We start from the raw sequence: 19,096 nt of genomic DNA on the forward strand, positions 1-19,096 counted from the left end.
GATGTGCACGGATCAACTCCCCAACCTCAAAATAAAACTTGGGAAAAACTTCACAAACAATAATCATGAAAAAAAAATTAATGGGCTCACCTCTACGTCTGAGCTCAAATAGATGATCGAGAGAAAATTAATTTTATTAAAATTTTAATTTGTTTTTAAATGTATAGATTCAGCACAGTAACAAGCCCCTCTGGCCCATGAGCCCACGTGAGATGAATACACCAATTAGCCTACAGCCCCCATACGTTTTTGGAGTGTGCACAAACCTGACTGAATTTTTGAAGGCAGTAATCGAGGAAGGGAATATAGCAGATGTTACCCCCTGTGGTGGAACATGGTATTGTGGGCACCATCCCCACTGAGCTGGACAGGCTGACCCACCTGCGGAACCGGTAACCCCTCCATCTAAGACCGCTAATAAAGGCCGAAAGCCCTAGTCTCCTCCCCCATACCTGCCCTTAGACTTAAGCCATCAGCATACTGAGACCTGCTTGGATCTTTAGATCAATAAATTCTTTGGACCTTTGTGTCTGTGGGTCGTCATTGATTGTGCTAATTTTAAACACCATGAATAAGGTGATTCGGTTGGTGAAGCTGGAGATCGACCCAAAAGGCGCAGAGGCCTCCATGAAATTCAACATGTGGCCTACATGAAGTGCCATGAAATCTCAGCAGACAGCGATGAGTATGATCTACTATTCGCAGCGGTCGGCCATCGTGCCCTCCAACTGATCTGCAATTGCACGGAGTATGGAGAGGTTATGGCCCTGCTCTGGCAACAATATGGAGTGCCAAGGAACGCCAGGTACGCGTGCTTCCAGCCAAGGTCCGGGTGAGTCAGTCGATGAGATTGTGCGGGCTGCAACTACTGTGACCAGAGCAAGGATCCCCAAAAGTACTGTCCTGCATTTAGCACAACCTGCTCAAACTGCCAGCAGAAAGTACACTATGCAAGGGTATGCCAATCTAAGCCCCCCATAAGCAGCGCCACGTGAGGCCCACAACCGGCATCACCATCTTAGCTCAACCAGCTCCAGTCATCACTTCCGGTTGTGGAGAAACAAACCTCCGGACCCACATCATGACAGGGAGGGATGTCCGTGCTGGCTTCACTTCCAGGACCCACTGCGTGCGATCCATGGGGGAAGCCACCGACTCAATGACATGGCAGCAATGGATCAGACAGTGAACCAACGTTAGCCTTGATTATCTTGGACCAGAGTCAAGAACACCAGCTGAGATGGTCCATGATGGACATAGAGGTAAAGGTTCACACCATGGGTTGCCTGTTCAACACGGGGAGCATGAAGAGTTTCATACACCCATGCACTGCCGATCGCTACTCCCTGACTGTGTCCCCTTGGAAGTGCCTCCAAGTTCCTCTCAACAGAAATCTGTGGGAAGTGCTCCGTGCACCTAACTGTGGGGGAGACGCAATACAAAAATTTCAGACTGCTGGTGATGCCCCATCTCTCCACCCTCATCATATTGGGACTGGATTTCCAGTGCCAGCTAAAAGGGGTACTGATGCAGTTTGATGGCCCCCATTCCCCACTCACAGTCAGGAACAACCAGTTCCAGGAGGTCCCTCGCCCCCTCCCCCTTTCAAATCATGCACTAGGAGGTGGGCCAGCACTACCCACCTGCGTCCTGGCCACCCTACGGCTCCCTTCCCCCCACCCCTCACTCTGTTCCAAAACCTCACCCCAAACTGTGACCACTAAGAGTAGATGGTATAGCCTGGAGGACAGGGGATTCATTAAGTCTGAGTTGGAATGGTTGCTGAGGGAGGGAATTAGAGCCCAGTAATAGTCCATGGAGGGCACAGGTGCTGGTGCTAAAGGGGCAGGGAAGAACCAGATGATGATTGAGTATAGTGGAACGATCAACCTGTTCATCCTACTCGATGCCTACCCCCACCCCGAATTGATGACTTGGTGAATGAGATTGCAAAATACAGGGTCTTTTCAACCATAGATCTCAAGTCAGCATACCATCAGATCCCTATCCGCCCAAAGGACTGCCCCTACACAGCATTTGAGGCCAACGGTCAACTGTACCAATTCTTACAGGTCCCTTTCAGCCTCACAAACTTGGTGTTGGTGTTCCAAAGGGAAATGGACCACATGGCGGATGACAATGGGTTAAAAGCAACTTACTCATACTTGGATAATTTCACCATATATGGCCATGACCAGAAAGAACATGACAACAACCTGCAGAGGTTCCTGGGCACTGCGAAAGCCCTCAATCTAACATACAAAGTGTGTTCAGCAAAGAGATGCTGGCAATCCTGGGGTATGTGGTGGAGCAGGGTGTGATTGCCCCCGATCCTGAGTGCATGCACACCCTCCTAGAATTACCTCTTCCACAGAACCCCAAGGCTTTAAAAAGGGGCTCTTTTCGTATTACACACAATGGGTCCCCAACTATGCCGACAAGGCCCAACGCCTGGTGAAAACCATGACCTTTCCCCCGTCAGCGGAGGCCTGTAAGGCTTTCGAGAGCATCAGAGATGAGATCGCCAAGGCAGATCGCCACGCCGTCAAGTTCCAAGTGGAGTGATGCCTTCGACTTCGCCCTGGCTGCCACACTGAACCAAGCAGGCAGGCCTGGGGCATTATTTTCACACACGAAAGGCAGGCTGCCTCTCCACCATGGAGAAGGAGGCACAGGCTATAGTGGAGGTCGTGCACCACTGGAGGCACTGCTTGGCCGGCAGGCCATTCACCCTGCTGATGGACCAGAGAGCCATCGCGTTTATGTTTAATAACAAACAGCAAGGCAAAATTAAGAATGACATGATCATGCGGTGGAGAATTGAGCTAACCACCTATAATTAAGAGATCTTGTCATTGTTGAGCTAGGTAAGCTCAACAAGCTCCCCGACATGCTGTCCAGAGGAACCTGTGCCAGGGTGCAAATAAATCACCTGCACGCCCTCCACGATAGCCTCTGCCAACCAGGGGTCACGAGACTCTACCACTTTGTGAGGGCCTGTAACCTTCCCTACGTGGTTGGAGGAAGTCAGAGAGCTGACACGCAATTGACTGGTCTGTGCGAAATGCAAGCCGCAATTTTACAGGCCAGAGAGACCCCAACTCATCAAAGCCACTCACCCCTTTGAATGCCTCAGCATAGACTTCAAGGGGCCCCTCCCGACCACAAATCAGAACAGCTAATTCCTGAACATTGTGGATCAATACTCACTCTTCCCATTCACTATTCTCTGCCCAGACATGACCACAGCCATGGTCATTAAAGCACTCTGCACCATATTTATTCTGTTCGGGTACCCCACATATGTTCATAATACTAAAGACTTGTGTTAGATCAGCCATGATCGTATTGAATGGCGGAGCAGCCTCGATGGGCCATTTTTGGCCTACTCCTGTTTCTACGTCCTATGTTCCTATGTTTCAGAAACAGGGAGAATGTACAAACTCCTTACAGACAGTGCTGGATTCAAATTGGAGTCATTGGCTCTGTAATAGCATTGTGTTAATCACTTCATTCCATGTGTCACTCTGTTCCAACAGGCATCTTCCTGACAACATGGAAGATCACCCAGGTATGTCCCATCCACAAGAAGCAGGACAAATACCACACGGCCATTCACCTTCCCAGTTTCTGAAGGATGATCGACTGGGCTCTACAATGGCAATGGCATCATAACGACCTCCTCGCTGAGATTGAGCATAGGTTCTGTCAAAGTCCTCAGCCTCCGACTTCAGTTCAGCCTTGGTCCAGCGCTGATGAGAGAAACTGCCCTTGATATCGTGGAAATGCAACAAAAAGCTGGAGAAACTCAGCAGGTCACATTGCGTGCATAGGAGCTAATGATAGATAACCAATGTTTCATGCTCCACTGCCCTTGATATCAACTCATCATTTGATTGATTATGACATCGAGGATCCCTGGTTACATTGGTAAGTAGTCTACTTTGTAAGAAGTCTGAGGAGATTGTTAAATCTTTGATCAAACTTGCACAGGCATCACCAACTTCAACCTCCCATTCATTGCAAAATTGTTGTGAGGCACTCTCTCAAGAAGGCAGCTGAAACATTAGGGGCATTTAATGCATATGGATGGAAGGAAAATGGAGGGTTACAAGGTAGGGACGGTTTAGTCTTTATCATAGGTCAGCACTCTATCGAAGGACAAAGGTCTGTACTGTGCTGCACTGTTCTAACTTCCATGTTCTGCTCACCAAGCAACCTCTGTCACTGAATCCCAGTACATGTTACAATAAGCATAAACTTCAAACTTGAACTTGAACTGATATTAGTCCAGATAGCACCCCAAGCTGATAGAGTGAGGAGGAAAATGAGGATTGAGATGTGAGGTGGTAATCAATACAGCAGGTTGGGATTTTGCACAGTGTCTGTTCAGAGTCTGATCTAATTTTTTAGCTCCTTTCACCACTGACCTTTGCAGCACAATGTGTCACTTCCCTGTTATTTGTGCAGTGTCCATGACCCAGTTGCAACAGATGCACTTATCATTCTGTGTGTTTCCTCTGGGCAAGGTGTGCCTGTGTTGGACGTGCTGCTAAATCAGTTTCCTGTGCTTTGGGAGTTTGTCCTTGTAGCCATTTGTTGTTTCCTCTCTATCCTGGAGTAGAGGTTGAAGCAGACAATGGTTGCACTCATTCATTCATTGAACGATGACGTGTTTATTGTCATATCCATTGAACAATGTAAATCTGCATCGAAATTCTCGCTGCAGGTGAACAGGTCCCTCATGAAAAGAAGGTCAATAACAGGATGCATTAATTAAAAGGAAAATAAATATGAAATTATATAAATGTTCTGCAGAAACTCAGAAGGAAATAAAGGGGTTCCGGGCCTAAGCAAGAAACAGACAGGCGCCTGATCAAAAAACAAAGATGGGGGCAGGTGAAGGGAAGGGAGGAGAAGAGGGAGGAAGGGGCAGGGGGAGTAGCAAGTAAGATGTCATAGGTAACTGCAGGTGGTTAGAAGGGAAAAGCTGAAGTGATTGGAGAGAGGGAACCTCTCTGAAAGGAGAGGGAGGGGATGGGGGCTGGAGGAAAGAAGATAGAGGGGTAGGGAAAGAGAGACACCAACGATGTTAATACGATCTGGTTGGAGAGTGCCCAGATGGAATATTAGGTGTTGTTCGTAGAATTTGTGGATGGCCTCAATTTGGCAGTGCATGAGGCCATAGATAGACATGATGGTGCAGGAATGGTGTGTAGAATTAAAATGGTTAGCCCCTGGGAGATGCTTGCAATTGGAGTGGACGGAGCAAAGGTGCTCAACAAAATGACCTCCCGGTCTGCATCCAGTCTCTGTGATGTAGAGGAGGTCATAACTGGAGCAACGGTTGCAGTAGATGACCCATACTTCACTTGGAAGGATTGGTTGGGGCCACATATGGTGGGGAGGGATGTGGGAGCAGGTACAGCATTTCCTGTGGTTACAGGGATAGGTTCTGAAGGGGCAATTAGTGGGAAGGGATGAATGGATGAGGGAGACCTGGACAGGAAAGCCTCTGCAGAAGGTGGAAAGGGAAGGAGAGGGGAAGATGTGCTGGTGGTGGGATCACATTGTAAGTGGCAGAGATTATGGAGGATAGTATGTTGGATGAGGAGGCTGGTGGGGTAGTTGGTGAGGACAAGGGGTATTATGGGGCAGAGGGAACCAGGGCAGAAATAAGAGAGATGCAGGTGAGGGCTGAGTTAATGTCAGTATAGGGTGAGACATGTTTTTTGATGAAGGAGAACACCTTGGATGTTCTGGAATGGAAGACCTATAATATGAGCAAATGTGATGGAGATGGAGGAATTGAGAGGAAGCCATAGAATCTTTACAGAGGATAAGGTGTGATGAGATGTAGTTGAGGTAATTGTGGGAGTTGATAGATTTATCAAAGATGTCGGTAGATAGTTTGTCTTCAGAGATGGAGGCAGAGATTGAGAAAGGGGAGAGAGTTGCCAGAGATAGACTGTGAATTTGAGGTTGGGGTGAAAATTAGCAGCAAAGTGGATAAAGTTGACAAGCTAATCATGGGTTCATGAGGCACAGCATCTAGTGGTCGATATAGTGGAAGAAGAGTTGGTGAGCCTTGGCGGTGTAGGTTTGTAGCAGGGATTGCACCATCTAGCCAACCAAAAGTCAGATATAACTGTAATCATTGCCTTGGAGTAAGTGGGAGGAGCTGAAGGAGAAGTTATTGAACATAGAATAATACAGGCCAGTACTGGCCCTTCACCCCATGATGTTGCATCAATCTATGGAAACCTATATCACAACAATCTAATTTTTCCATAACCCCACTATTATTCATGGGCCTCTCTCTTTTGAATGTCCCTATTGTACCAGCCTTCACCACTCACTTGGCAATAAATTCCAGGCACCCACCACTCTTTGTGTAAAAACATACCTCTGATATCTCCTCTGAACTTTCCTCCCCTCATAATCTTATATAATCTTAAACTTGGCCCCTCATAATCTTGTAGACCTCTATTAAATCATCTCTCATTCTTCATCGCACCAAAGAGAAAAGTCATAGCTCTAACAAACTTGCTTCGTAACATATGTTCTCTGTAGACCGCGTTGAAAGAACCAAAGACTTGTTGATCCAAACCAAGGCTTTTATTAACTAAAAGACTGGAGCATATCACAAGTAGGTCGACCAGTCCAGAATGACCTGGTCTGGCTAGGAGCAACCCTTGAAGACCTGCCAGTAGGTGTGGCTATGCTCTCAGCCAATCACAGTCATCCTACACTACCATCTGTACATATGTACATATACACATTGGTGATAGAATTTGTACTATCACATTCACCCCTTCTTTGAGAACTGACCCTGGGGTGGATGGAGGTTAGAGGCTGTACCGGTCAGGGGGCCTGACCATCTGGCGTGACCGCTGTGGTGCCAGGATTGGGGTCGCCGGAGTCGTGTCGCCGGCAGGCCCGTAGGGTGTGGCCACTGCTTCGCTCAATTCCTCAATGGCGTTGTTGACAGTCTGGCCTGAGCTGATGAGGTGGTGCTGGTCCCTCAGTTCAAGCAAATGACCTGGGGGAGAAGGAATAGGGGGAGGTTGGGTTAAAGGCACTGCTGCGCCTGATCCGGCGTGGGCTAGGTCCCTTACCGAGACTGTGTCCTCCCGTCCGTCCGGCTACTCAACGTAGGCATAATGAGGGTTTGCATGGAGCAGAGTCACTTGGTCAACCAAGGGGTCATTCTTTGAGTACTGGATGTGGCGTCATAAGAGCAACGGACCGGGAACCGTGAGCCATGCTGGCCATGTTGTTCCTGATTGGGATTTCCTCGGGAAAGAAAACATCCTTTCATGGGGGGGTGGCATTGGTCACAGTGCATAGAAGGGAGCGGATGGAAAGCACATCCTACCAGCGAGAGGTGGGGAGACCTTTGGACTGGAGGGCAAGCGTAACCGTTTTCCAGACAGTGGCATTCTTTCTTTCGACTTGCCCATTTCCGCATGGGTTATAGCTGGTGGTCCTGCTTGAAGCAATACCACGCTCCAGAAGGTACTGCCACAGCTCTGCGCTCATAAACGACGACCCCCTGTCACTGTGGATGTAACTGGGGTACCCGAAGATGGCGAAGATGCTGTGCAGAGCCTCTATAACTGAGGAGGTAGTCATGTCTGAGCAGGGAACAGCAAACAGGAAACGGGAGTACTCGTCAATGGCCATAAGGATGTAGGTGTTACAGTTGGTCAATGGTAGGGGCCCCTTGAAGTCTACGCTGAGAAGCTCAAAGGAACGGGTAGCTTTGATGACATGGGCGTTCTCCAGACAGAAGAAATGGGGCTTGCACTCAGCGCACACTGGGCAGGCTCGGGTCATGGAGCGAATCTCCTCGACCGTGTAGGGCAGGTTGCGAGCTTTGACAAAGTGCGTGAACCTAGTGGCCCCTGGATGACAGAGCTCCTCATGGAGTCTCTGCAGCCTTTCCAGTTGTATGTTGGTGCAAGTCCCCCTGGAGAGCACACCTGGGGGGTCATTGAGTTTACCAGGATGATACAGTATGTCATAATTAAAGGTGAAGAGCTGGATTCTCCACCTGGCGATTTTGTCATTCTCGATCTTACCTCGCTGGGTATTGCTAAACATGGAGACTGCGCATTGATCGGTCAGCAGCGTAAAGCACCTGCCAGTGAGGTAGTGTCTCCAATGACGTACTGCTTCGACTATGGCCTGGGCCTCCGTCTCGACAGAGGAGTGTCAGCTCTCAGGACCCTGGAGTGTGCTGGAGAAGGCTACCGGCCGGCAGGCCTGATACAAAGTGGCTCCCAGTGCAAAGTCGGACACATCTCTCTCGACTTGGAATGGAATGGACTCATCAATGGCATGAAGCATTCCAGCAGCGATGTCCAATTTGATGCGGTCGAAGGCCACTCTGACTTCGGTTGACAGGGAGAAGGAGGTGGTCTTGATGAGTGGCCGTGCCTTGTCGGCATAGTGTGGAATCCATTGGGCATAGTAAGAGAAAAAGCCCAGGCAGCGTCTGAGTGCCTTCTGGGTGTGGAGGGGGGTGGGCAAGTCCATGAGCGGACACATGCAGTCAGGGTCCAGCATGGCCACCCTGTTCTCCACCACAGAACCCAGAATTGCGAGTTGAGTGGTCCGGAAGACACACTTGTCGAAATTGTAGGTCAAGTTCAGCCGAATTGGAGTCTGAAAAAAATTCTCAAGGTTGGCATCGTGATCCTCCGTGACATGGCCACAGATGGTGACATTGTCCAGATACGAGAAAGTAGCTGTCAGCCCATTCTGGTCCACCATCCAGTCCATTTCCCACTGGAAGACTGTGACACCATTTATGACACCAAAGGGTACCCTGAGGAATTGATACAGCCGCCCATTCACTTCAAAGGCCGTGAAAGGTCGGTCTTCTTGGCGGATCAGGAGCTGATGATAGGCCGAACATAAATCAATGGTGGAAAATACACGGTATTGGATGATCTGATTCACCACATCCGTGATCCGTGGAAGGGGATACGCATCCAGAAGCGTGAAGAACCAGTCAACCACCATCTGTGGCTTCTCCACATTTTTAACAACCACCACCTGGGCCCTCCATGGACTCGAGCTAGGTTCGATAATGCCCTCATCAAGCAGTCTGTGCACCTCGCTTGTGATGAATTTCCTGTGTTCATAACTATATTGCTGGCTTTTGGTGGCCACAGGCTTCCAGCCAGGGGTGAGGTTTGCGAAAAGCGCTGGTTGAGCAACTCGGAGGGTGGAAAGACCACAGGTGAAGCCCTGGGGCATGGAGGCGGGTGGATCAGGCTGCCGCTGGCAGGAGGCTTCCGGGGTGGAGTGGTTACAGACAGAGAGTGGAGCATGAGGCCCCCCAAAGTGCAGGGAAATGGATTGAAACTGGCACTGAAAATCCAGTCCCAGCAGTGCAGGGGTGCACAATTGGGGAAGGACTAATAGTTTGAAGTCTGTGAAGGTGATGCCCTGGACTTTCAGGGTTGCCACGCAGTATGTCATTTTACCCCAGTCGAGTGCAATCTGGTCTCCAATGAAATTCTCTGTGCAGTGGGAGAATAGCCAGTCTGCAACGGTGGGCCAGGTCTGGACAGATAAAACTGTCAGTTGACCCCGAGTCAAATAAGCAATTGGTATACTGTCCATGCACTTTAATCAGTTCCATTGCTTTTATGAGGGGTTGAGGTAAGTCCTGGTTGAGGGTTACTGATGCAGAGGCTTGTAATGGGGACAGTGGAGTCCTGCGTGATGACATCACACAACGTGTGTGTGATGACACAATGTGTGCATGATGACATCACGCAAAGAGTTGGGCCTGAAGAGACAGCATCGAGGAGTTGGTGTTGCTGCCTGCAGCCTGCTGGGGGTGTCGGCCAGCCAACGGTAAGTGTTGGGGGTCGCTGCTTGCTGTCAGCGGTGGGGCGATCAGTCAGGCGGTCGGCGGCGGTGGGTCCCTGGTCAGCAGCGTCGGGTCCCCAGTCGGCAGCGTTGGTGGGTACCAGATCGGTAGTGTCGGTCACGGCAGCGTGTCCCCATCGGCAGCGTCAGTAGGTCCCCGGTTGGAAGCGTCAGTCGCAGTTGTTGGTACCTGGTCAGCTGCCTCGGTGGTGGCGGGTCCCCAGTTGGTAGTGGCAGTGGGTCCCTGGTCGGCGGCGGCGGTGGCTATTGAGGTCGGAGCTGGGGCCTGGTCGGACGTTGCTTCGTGAGGTAGGGTGAACGTCATTGCGGCTAGGGTGGGTTGTAACATCCGCGCTCGGCGTCTGCCCCGTGATGTCAGGCGCTGCCACGTGGTGGAGTCCTCACTCTCATTGGATGAGAGCTCTGAAGAAGTGGTGTCTGAAATGGAGAATGGCAATTGGGCTTCATACGAGGCACTGTGTTTGACAGTGGCCATTTTGGAGTGACAGACTACAGCAAAGTGGCCATTTTAAGGCACTTCTGGCACCTGGCTTTTCTCACCGGGCACTGGGACCTGCTGTGCTTGTTGCTCCCACAGAAATTACACTTTGTGGTTGCATCAGACAGTGTAGCGGCAGTAGTAGGGTAGAGGGAGGGCATCCTACTCACATCAGAATGTGGGGTACAGCCCCGAGACTACGTGTCCATACTTAAGACTGCACCCTCCATCGTCTCTGCAATCCGGATCACGTCCTCTAGGTTTTCTCCCCAATGCTCTAGCAGGCTCTGCCTCACCTCATTCGATTGAACCCCGGCCACATAGGCATCCCGAATGAGATCGTCTGTGGTCTCCGCAGCAGTTCTGTCTGTGCAGGCACAGTCCCTGCCCATTGCCCTTACTGCCTGAATATAAGCTCTACAGGACTCACCAGGCTATTGCCTCCTTGTAGCAAGTTTGTACCGAGCATAGACCCTGTTAACCGATCACTCGTAGAGCCTTTTCAGCACCTTCAAGGCTGCGGCGTACGTGGTCATGACCTGGACACTCTGGTAGACTCTCGGGGACACCATAGTCATCAATATTAGTAGTCGACGGCAGGGTCAAGGAGCTGTAAGTATGTTTCGAAGCATCTCACCCAATGCTTAAAGTCATTTGAGGCTGTAGCTGACTGTGGGTCGATGTTAAGGCATTTCAGCCATAGCATACGCTCCATCCCTTCAAAACCTTTTAGTTAATAAAATTGTAGAGCGCGTTGAAAGAATCAAAGACTTGTTGATCCAAACCAAGGCTTTCATTAACTAAAAGACTGGAGCATATCACAAGTAGGTCGACCAGTCCAGAATGACCTGGTCTGGCTAGGAGCAATCCTTTATGACCTGCCAGTAGGTGTGGCTACTTTCTCAGCCAATCAGTTATCTTACACTGCAATCTGTACATATACACATTGGTGATAGAATCTGTACTATCACATTCTCCAATCCAGGCAACATCCTGTTAAATCTCTTCTGCACCCTCTCCAAGGCATCTCCATTTTTTCTGTAATGAGGATGCAGAACCGGATGCAATATTCCAAGTGTGCTCTAACTTGAGTTTTATAGAGCTGAAATAATTGCTTCACAACTCTTGAACTCAGTCCGCCAACTAATGAAGGCCAACACAACACAGGCCTTTTTTAACCATCCTATCAACTTTTGTGGCAACCTTGAAGGATCTCTGGACCTGGTCCCCTAGATCTCTCTGTTCCTTCACCCTGTTAAGAATCTTGTCATTAACCACGTGCTCCACCTTCAAATTTGACTTTCCAAAGTGCATCACTTCACACTTATCTGGATTGAACTCCATCTACCACCTATCTGATCAAATCTGTAGCCTGTCCATATCATTTTGTACCCTATAACAACATTCTACACTGTCCACAACAGCTTCAACCTTCATGTCCATCTGCAAACTTATGCAACCCATTTACAAAAATCAAAAAGAGCTTGGATTCCAGACACATCCCTGAGGAATATCACTAGTCACTGATCTCCAGGCAAAATACATTCCATCTCCTACTACCCTCTGCTCTCTGCAGGTTCCTTGGATCCCATGCCTCATGACTTTCTGAATGAGCCACCATGGGGAAACTTTACAAATGCCTTTAAAATGAATTACACCACATCTACCACCTTATCTTCACCAATTTCTTTTGACATCTCTTTTGGCATTGCAATATTGCAGACAGTCCTCTTGTGGTGTTGGAGCAGTCTGTGATTAATGTAACAAGGAGACCCGATAACTGTCGGAAAGAAACTGTTATAGAAGTGGGAGGTTGGTTCTGAGGACAGACGCACCTTCATGAATGCAAAGCTTTTGAAATAAAGGCAGGTAAACATGGAGTCCACAGAGGGGCTGAAACAGGAAAGTCTGAAGATGCTGTGATTGCAGTTACTACACCAAAGTGCTGGAGGAGCTCAGCAGGTTCCCCAGTGCCCACAGGAGGCAAAGTAGCCATGGGCAGCACTGTTAGGTCAATGCTGTTACAATGCCAGCAACCCATGTTCGAAACCATTGCAGTCTGTTTGCATGTTCTCCTGTATCCAAGTGCTCCAGTTTCCTCCCACCCTTCAAAATGTACTGGGGTTGTCAGTCAATTGTGTGTAATTGGGTGGCACGGGCTCATGGGCCAAAAGTACCTGTTGCATATCTAAGCTAAAATATAGATCTAATGTTTCAGGCCTGAGTCTGATTTTTGTTCAGACCTCGAAAAAGTGCTTAGGCCTGAAACATTGGTTATATACAGATTCTGTGTCTCCTATGGATGCTGCAGGAACCGCTGAGTTCTCCAGCATTTTGGAGGGGTTGCCTAGAGATGCATGTGAGGGAACTGATGTAATACTTTCTTCAGGAGTTTTGAAAATTAAACAAATGCTTGAACAAGAAGGTGAGCAGTGGGGAGGGGGGTGTAGGTGGGATGAGGAAGTTTTTGCAATAAATCTTTTGTGATTTCTGAAAGAAACACATTGCCCGTTAATCCTCCTTGAGGCACTTGCTGCACCCACCTCTAGTAGACGTTTTTCAGATTATCAGATAACAGGTCTGCAGGATAACCTCTTCCAAAAGCCTTTCCTCTCTTGTTTTGGAAGCTGCAACCAGCAATGTTTATTTTGGGCCCTTCTATTTGAAGTAGTTGAAATTAATCCAACATCCCTAAAAAAAGCCAAGCTAATCCAAATCAATGTGGGACACCAGGGATACAGCGAAGAGGCGGAAAATTCTTGGCTGCAGGAGGCAGTGTACATCAGTGGTCTTGCAGTGGAGAGTTTGGCTAAAATGTAGGTGTAAAATGATATAGGTGCTGGAGAAACTCAGCAGGCCCTGCAGCATCCGAAGATGTATAACAAACGTTTCGGGTTTGAGCCCGAAGGAAAATTTATTGATGTAGAATGGTTTAAAATCTTAAGTTCTTGGGAGTCATTACCTCAGAGGATCTTTCCTGGACCCATCATAGTAGAACCATAGAACTATAGAATGCACAGAAAACAGACCATTTAGCCCCTCTAGTCCGTGCCAACTATCATGTCACTAGTCCCACTGACCCGTTCCCATTCCATAACCCTCTCTTATCAGAATTTATTGTCATGAACAAGTCATGAAATTCAGTGTCCTGCAGCAGCATCACAGTGAAAACATTTCATACTATAACCATCTTACAACATTACTATATATATATAAAAAAGTCCATGAAAAGTAAGGTAGTGTCTTTGGTTCATTGATTATTTAGGATGGCAGCAGGGAAGAAGCTGTCCTTATGCCACTGAGTGCTCATCTTTAGGCTCCTGTATCTTATTCCTGATGGTATCAGAGTGAGGAGGACATGGCCTGTGTGATGGGGGTCTTTGAGGATAGAGGCTGCTCTTTTAAGACACTGCCTCGTGTCGATGTCCTCGATGGAGTGAAGTCTGGTGCCTGTGATGTTGCAGGCTGAGTTAACAACCCTCTGGAGTTTAATCTTGTCCTGAAAGTTGCCGCCTCCATACCAGGCAGTAATGAAATCAGGCAGAATGCTCTCCACGGTACAGCTGTAGAAGTTTCAGAGTTTTTGGTGACATATGAAATCTCCTCAGACACCTCACAAAGTATAGCCTCTAGCGAGCCTTCTTTGTAATTCCGTCAACATGGAGGCTCCAGGACAGATCCTTGGAGATGTTGACACCCAGGAATTTGAAGTTCTTGACCCTTCTCCAATACTGAGGCCTCGATGAGGACTGGGTCATGTTCCCCTAACTTCCTCCTGAAGTTCACAACCATCTCCTTGGTTTTGCTGACATTGAGTGCAAGTTTATTGTCATTGCACTATTCAATGAGCTGATCTATCTCCCCCCTGTACACTTCCTCATTGTTGTTTGTGATTCTGCCGACAACTGTGGTGTCATCGGCAAACTTGTAGATAGCATTTGTAGGCTAAGCATGTATCCTTGTGCGTCAGTGAGGAGGAGATGTTGGTTCCAAATTGTACTGACTGTGGTCTTCTGATGAGAAAGTTAAGGATCCAGTTGCAGAGTGGGTACAAAGTTTGTAGCTTCTTGACCAACGCTGAGGGAAAAATGGTGTTGAAGGCTGAGCTGTAGTCGATGAAGAGCAGCCGTATGTATGAGTTGCTGTTTTTGAGGTGATCCAGGGCTGAGTGAAGAGCCAGCGATATTGCATTTGCTGTGGAGCGATTGTGACGATAGGCGAATTGCAGTGGGTCCAGATCTTTGCTTAGGTACGTGTTCATTCTGGCCATGACCAGCCTCTCAAAGCATTTCATCTCAGTAGAAGTTAATGCTACTGGGCAGTAGTTGTTGAGGCAGCTCACACTACTCTTCTTGGGCACCAGGATTATGATGCCCTTTTGAAGCAGATGGGAACTTCTGACTGCAGCAATGAGAGGTTGAAAATGTCTGTGGACACTCTGGCTAGTTGGTTGATGCAGATGTTCAGTATGCTGCCAGGTACAACATCAGGGCCTGATGCCTTGCAAGGGTTCACCCCCTTGAATGATGTCTGACATTACCCTCAGAGATAGATATCACAAGGTCCTCAGCCTTTTTCAGGGATTCTAGTTGGCACTGTTTGGTTCTTCTTCTCAAAGTGTTGTTACAGAGTCCAGAGGACCCTCAAAACCAGCAGTAATAGACATGCACCACAACACAGGGTTACTTAAACAAAAGTAGTTTTAATTATAATTGAACAGAAAACTGAATTAAACTTTAACTTATTACTTAACCTACCTAACCTACTTAATCCCCCCTCTAATACTAAGCACAAGTGTGTGTAATGTATATTTAGGATTAGAAAACTTCTTTGGATCACAGTCCAATCTCATTGGTTGCAGGCAATTCTTGTACTGTGCACAGAAGTTAGCATTACAAAGTTCACCAAGCTTTGGTGCTTAACAGGCAAATGGTTACCACTCAGGAGGGTTCTTGCTGGTTTTCAGAGAGAGATTCCTTTTCCAGGACATCCACAACTGATTCCTTCTCAATCAGCCTTGCTGATGAAACTTGCCCCCTTCAGGGTTCTCCAGATGATCCTCTTTCTTTCAGGTCACCTTTCACAGTCTTCTCCTTTGACCAGGCAGTCTTCCAAAGTTTGCCACCTTGTCCTTCTTAAACTGATTTCTGTCTCTTCTCTCTCTGTTTCACACCCTCCCTCTCTGAGAGCAAAGCTGTTCTGTCCCTTGCCTGCAAAGATCACATGTTCTCCCAGGCAAGCTGCTACCATTGCTACTTTGTTGCTTTCTGCAAAAGTCCTCCAAAAATTCTTTGTTGTAAAATGTGTGTACAAGCTGCTCTAACAATTCCTTCCAAGCCACCTTTAAATACTGTCACAGTTGACATAGAAGGTGTTCAGCTCATTGTTAATGAATCATCGCAGCCATTTATAGTGTTCATATATCTATCCAATTTATTCTTAAAACAAGGTCAATTCTTAAATCTTGAACATTTAAAAATCTAAATCTTAAATCTTAAAATTTTTTCAAATCTATTCAATTTATTCTTAAAATGCAAGATCGAGCCTACATTCACCACGTCAGAATGCAGCTCTTGGCATCGCGAGGAAAGCATGTCAGAGCCTTTACTTCCTCAGGTGTTTGCGGAGATTTGAAATTACATCAGTGATAGGCTCTATCAATGACTCCAAAGCCGTAGAGTGAAGAACGAGAGGTTTTATTACACTTTAGACTTGTAACTGGCCCGATTCCGTGTGCTCAACTGAGGACAGGGAGAGCGAGATCGACCTTTATTCCAGAGTCACAAGGGGAGTAGTTACCAGGGAACGAGTTACCAGTGGGGAATGGGCCAGCGACCCATTGACAGTCACATATACACATATTTGGATCACCACAATCAGAAACCCTGATAAATTTATAGATGTGTGATGGAGGGCAAAAAATGACTCGCCACTGTTAATGTCACAAAACCACAAATGCCATCATGATCCTTCATGTATCTGGTCTCTAGGTTCTCTCCTAACTCCTTGTATTCACAAATAAAACATAAAAGTCTACAGGCACCATGACTGGAGAAACTCAATGGGTCAAACAGTGTCCTTTCCTTTTCCTATTGGTTACAGCATATCCACAGCATCTGTAGATATTTACAGACAGCATCTGTACCACCTTCCCACTGTAGAATTCTATGGACTCGATCAGAGACATCGCTGACCCTGGCCCCTGAGAGGCAACATATCATCCGAGAGTCACGATCCCTTGCACAGAGTCTCCGGTCTACTCTCCTCACCAATGCCTTCCCCATCAAGAATAACAAGAGCTGGGAAGGAAAAGAAAGCCAGGAGGTGATTGGAGGAAATGGTAGCGACTGAATAAATTGGTCAGCACCACATCGAGGGCCGAAGGGCCTGTATTGTGCTGTAATGTTTTATGTTTGATGTTCTCCAGCCCTATGGTAAAGGAGAAGGAGCTGTGATCACATTCATCACCCACTGACACCTGTCCTGGTTCATTTGTCCAAGACCAGGTCAAGAACAGCCTCTCCTCTAGTTGGCCTATCCACATATTGGCACAGGAAACCTTACAATTGCACTCCATCCAAGCCCTTCACTCTAAGATGGTGCCAATCAATATTAGGAATGTTAAAATCACCCATCACTACACTACAACATTATTTTTGTACCTTTCTGGAATCTTCCTTGTTATCTGCTCCTTGATGTCTCTGTTACTATGGCGGGGGGCGGGGGTGGGGGGGGGAGATCGATAACACATATCGAGAAGGCTTCTTGCCCCCTTCCTGTTCTTGACATCCACCCACAATGACTCAGTAGACAATCCCTCCATTACTTCCCCCTGATCAGCAATCTCACTCCCCCATCCCTTTCACACACTTATTGTACATCCTGCAGTCATTCCTGCGCCCAAAATAGCCACATATCGGTAATGGCCACAATGTCATGGTTCCATGTATTGACCCACACTCTGAGTTCATCTGCTCGATTCCTAATACTCCTGTATTAAAGTACGTCCACTTCAACCCATCCAACTTACTGCATTATCATGAAATGTGTTGCTTTGCAGCGGCGTCACAGGGAAAACGTTCATATAAACCACCTTCCATAATAAATCAAACATAGTGCAAGAAAAAGTCAAAGTGAAGCAGTGTCTTTGGTTCATTGATCATTCAGAAATCCGATGGCAGTGGGGAAGAAGCTGTCCTTGTGCTGTTGAGTGCTCGTCTTCAGCCTCCTGTACCTTTTCCCCAATAGCAGCAGAGTGAAGAGGGCATGGCCTGGGTGGTGGGGGGTCTTTGCGGATAGAGGCTGCATTTCTGAAGACACCTCCTCTTGTAGATGTCCTCGATGGAGTGAAGATTGGTGCCCATGATGTCACAATCTTCTGGTTCTGCTCCATCCACAGCCTGTCCTTCCTTAGAGTGTCATTACATCTGCCATTTTGCCAACTGCTGCGTCATCTGAGCTAACACCCTGCCCAGCCAGTTTAAACCCTCCCTAACAGCGCTAACAAACCTGTCCACAAGGATATTGATCCCTCTCCAGTTCAGGTGCAACCCATCTTTTTTGTGTAGCTTATACTCACCCCACATGAGATCCCAATGACCACAAACTTCAACCCCTTCTCCCTGCACCAATTACTCAACAACACATTCATCTGCCATTACTTCCTAATCTTGCCCTTCAGAGATTATCAATCTTGAGGACCTAGTCTTTAGGTTCTCTCCTAACTCCTTGTATTCACAAATAAAACATAAAAGTCTACAGGCAGCATGACTGGAGAAACTCAATGGGTCAAACAGTGTCCTTTCCTTTTCCTATTGGTTACAGCATATCCACAGCATCTGTAGATATGTACAGACAGCATCTGTATCACCTTCCCTCTGTAGAATTCTATGGACTCGACCAGAGACATCGCTGACCCTGGCCCTTAAGAGGCAACATATCATCCGAGAGTCACGATCCCTTGCACAGAGTCTCCGGTCTACTCTCCTCACCAATGCCTCCCCCATCAGGAATAACAAGAGGTGGGAAGGGAGTGCAAATTATGGCTGGCATTATATTGACTGACCTGGGTTCAGGGACTTAATGCACATGTGGTGGATGATGAGAGTGCGGTGACAATAGTGGGCTGGGTATCAAATAATGATGAGATAGAATACAGGTAAGAGATTGAAAGTCCAGTGGCTTGTTGCCAACCTCTCAATGTCAATGAGATGAAGGAGATGATCATTGACGTCATAAGAGTGGGCACCTCTGTTCACATTAACAGCGCTGAAGATGAAGGAATAGATAGTTTCTAATTTTTGGAAAACATATCTCCAATGATCTGACCTGGGACAAGCCCATCAATCAAGAAATTGCCCCAACACCTCTAGTTTCTTTAAAGACTCAGGAAATTTGCATGTCTCCCCATTCATCAACAACTTCAACAGGTGCTCCAGTCTTTCTGGATGCATCACAGCGTGGGACAGGAGCTTCTCTGCTCAATATCCGTTTTGCACTTCCCTCAAAATCTGCCTTCCCTCCATGGACTCAATCTCCTGCTGCAAAATCTTTTCAAGGGATGTCTACCCTGAAGTAGTTCTCATCTCTTTGAAGGGAGTTCTGTGAGAGCTTCTCTCACTGCTCTGCACTCTCTACTGCTCTCAAACTCTACGCCCCTGTGCTGGTGGCCTGTCCTCTACCCCCTGCCCTTTCTTCACTTCTCCCCTC

At 47.7% G+C, this 19,096-nt stretch overlaps 1 long non-coding RNA gene across 7 annotated transcripts in view; it reads left to right on the plus strand.

The window, feature by feature from the left end:
• The first annotated feature begins 3,965 nt into the window (after positions 1-3,965).
• Positions 3,966-19,096, plus strand: part of LOC138740992 (uncharacterized) — a 39,737-nt gene continuing 24,606 nt past the window's right edge. For 4 of the 7 annotated variants that reach the window (XR_011343252.1, XR_011343253.1, XR_011343249.1 and 1 more), the window contains exons 1-2: positions 9,787-9,873; positions 16,490-16,711. This is a non-coding gene — a long non-coding RNA (uncharacterized lncRNA). Of the gene's footprint in view, positions 4,116-9,786; positions 9,874-16,489; positions 16,712-19,096 lie in introns of those variants that run through there. The other 3 variants (XR_011343250.1, XR_011343251.1, XR_011343255.1) reach the window with 3 other exon arrangements.

Source organism: Narcine bancroftii, chromosome 8, assembly GCF_036971445.1.
Source record: "Narcine bancroftii isolate sNarBan1 chromosome 8, sNarBan1.hap1, whole genome shotgun sequence".
NCBI classification, from domain to species: domain Eukaryota; kingdom Metazoa; phylum Chordata; class Chondrichthyes; order Torpediniformes; family Narcinidae; genus Narcine; species Narcine bancroftii.